At 30.6% G+C, this 2,694-nt stretch overlaps 1 long non-coding RNA gene across 1 annotated transcript in view; it reads right to left on the bottom strand.

Annotated features, from left to right (window-relative positions):
- LOC136795650 (uncharacterized) overlaps positions 1 to 2,297 on the bottom strand; it is a 41,424-nt gene extending 39,127 nt beyond the window's left edge. Inside the window, exon 1 of the long non-coding RNA XR_010843283.1 lies at positions 2,225 to 2,297. This is a non-coding gene — a long non-coding RNA (uncharacterized lncRNA). The remainder of the gene's footprint in view (positions 1 to 2,224) is intronic.
- Positions 2,298 to 2,694: the final 397 nt, after the last annotated feature.

Below are 2,694 nucleotides of genomic sequence, written 5' to 3'. Positions count from 1 at the left end.
AGTGGCGGTCCCACAAAATGAAGAACTTTGACCCCCAACCATGGTTAGGCAGTATAGGACTCCAACGGGAGTCTTGGCCAAAAAAAAAAAAAAAAAAGTATCTTAAACTAGACATCATTATTGGCCTAGTCACATCTAAAAAAAAAGCTACAAATTATTGTATAATGGTTTATTATTTCAATTAAGTACTTTATTATATCGATAATATTTTATTGATAACAAATTATAAAATACAGGGCGTTTCCACTCGCAAGATTTTCCTAACCACTTTTGGTTTAAAGTTTAACTATATTGGAATGGAAGGTGAACCGTTTTCCATGAGATCCTCTGCAAATATCTTAAAAATGGTTCTTACTCTTTCGACAACCCAAGACTCCCGTTCGAGTCCTATACTGCTAAAAAATGTTTTTACTTTTTAAACTTCAATATATCATATCTTTGCTAATAATGGTCCGATTTCGATAATTATTTTTTTTGTCTTGTATGGTATTTCATTACGTTGTAGATATTTCGTGTGTATAGTTGCTAAATGACAGAGATACAGCTGTTGGAAACATTTTTTTTTTTTGCCCGTTAATTTGAAACGAAAAGGCGAATGGTAATAACGGATTTCTTCCATCATTGTTGGGTGGCCTGTGACTTTCAGTGTAAATTTATTTTTTGTTTATTTTTTATTTTATTTTATTTTTTGGACTTGAATTGTTGGTCAATTATTTGATGAGTTTAAAAAATGAATCTTTGACTATTCGTTAATTTTTTTTATGACCAAATAACAACGTTTTAAGATCCTAGAAAGCTGTATTTGTAGAAGCCAAATACTTTGAGGACCAACAGAAAACTGTATTCTGCCTTGCACTAAGAGCTTCCACATGGCGTAAATACAAAATTACCATGCCGCAAAATCATGATTGAATTCGTGATCATTACATCAATTATTCCAAAAGCATTAGGTGTTGATAAAAAGTTATCAATGATTGAATTTAAAATTAAAGCCTAGCATTATTAGTAATATTTTTAAATATCAACTGTAAATCAATTGAAGGAAAAAGTACGGGTGAGAAATACTACCTAAGAAAAACACACAAGGGGCTGAAAGGAAAGAAAATAAGAGAATATTTTTGAATCTTTAAGGATTTTCTTAGTAAAGGGAAAGGGGCCGGGTAAGGGAAAATACCGAAGGGAATAATTAGATGGGAAAAGAGACAAAATTAGGGCTTATCTCCATATTCAGAGCCTGGGCCCTTAATGGCGCCCATCTGCAAGGGAAAGCAGATCTTATAGGGGCAACCCTTTCTTAGCCAGTCCCTGCCGGAGGATGAAATATTTTTGATCATTTTATTTCAGTCCTCTTCGTTTCAAGTCCTAAGTACCCGTTATTTATCTCAAGGTGAGTGGTGCAGCACTTGGCGGGCTTTAAAAATTGAATAAATTTTCATAATAATTATCACAATTAGAAAAAACATTATAAAAATAAAGATGACGATTGGTTAAGAAATTATTAATTTCGGAAACATTCAATATTCATTCCTTTTCTTTAAAATATTTTTCACGTTCACACTAGATTTGTTCCTGATTCCTAGTAACTTTTTCACAGATAACTGAATATAATCATTAACACAATTCAACTCATAGGAATGGCTGTAATAATGTTTCTTACTACGTCGATGAGTAATCAAACAATGTAATTTCTACTAAGTCAAAATATGGAAGGATCTGTACCCCATATCGCCGTTGCAAAGCCAAAGTAACGTGTCATTCTATCCTCTTCGGATTTACAATAATATCTTACTATAAATATAATGTCACCAATTAAAATTACAACACTATCAAATGACTTATTTGAAAATTAGAAATTAGCAGGTTTATATTAGCAACCATAATTCTTACCCAATTCTTTCAGATATCTTCAGATACACCACTATGGTAATGCATCGACGCTATCATGTGAACCTGTCCTGCAATATATTTTTTAAATTATTTTACGATTAAGTCAGCATAGAATCTTAGAGCTCTTGAATGTTTCTCCAATACTGTCTGTTTCTAGAAACGTTCTTTATTTTTTGCATGGGCTTGTCTGACTCTCATTGATTTATTTCTGCAACTTCCCATTGACAGTCAAAACTTATCACTTCTTAGACATCGATTATAATAAATACAGTTATTTTTTTCTAATTTTTTAAAAAAATTCATTGTAAGTACTGCGATAAATTTAAAAAAATCTTACATCCCTGGACGTATCAACACAGATATTTTCAAGAAATGTTTCATTGTTTTTTCATTGGATGGGCGAGCTGCAACGATCCATCAGAAGCCATGGTTACTCAGTTTTTCTGTAACAAAATAATTCAAAATAACGTTTAAATATGGTAAATAGCAAATCAATGATATAAATCAAGTTGCATTGCAAAAATTGAAGAATAAAAATAAATCATATTCTGAATATAAGAACGAATTTTTATGAAAAAGCTAAAAGAAAAAAAATTAAATTGTCAATTTGTCAAATAAATTTCAAATTGTCAATATTAACAATAACATAGAGAGGGATAAAAAATGTTCATTTTCCATGTAGTACTATTACAAAAAAATTAAGGACGAACCAATATGTGCAGAACTTTTACAGTTTGGTGTTCCTAATTAATTTGTTTTTGTTATATTATCCATTTTCATATAAATAAATGAAGTAATAATACTGAA

This window comes from Halyomorpha halys, unplaced genomic scaffold (genome assembly GCF_000696795.3).
Source record: "Halyomorpha halys isolate HHAL.00 unplaced genomic scaffold, Hhal_1.1 Scaffold332.1, whole genome shotgun sequence".
NCBI classification, from domain to species: Eukaryota; Metazoa; Arthropoda; class Insecta; order Hemiptera; family Pentatomidae; genus Halyomorpha; species Halyomorpha halys.
The sequence above is the reverse complement of the archived record's forward strand: the minus strand, read 5'-3'. Positions and strand labels throughout refer to the sequence as shown.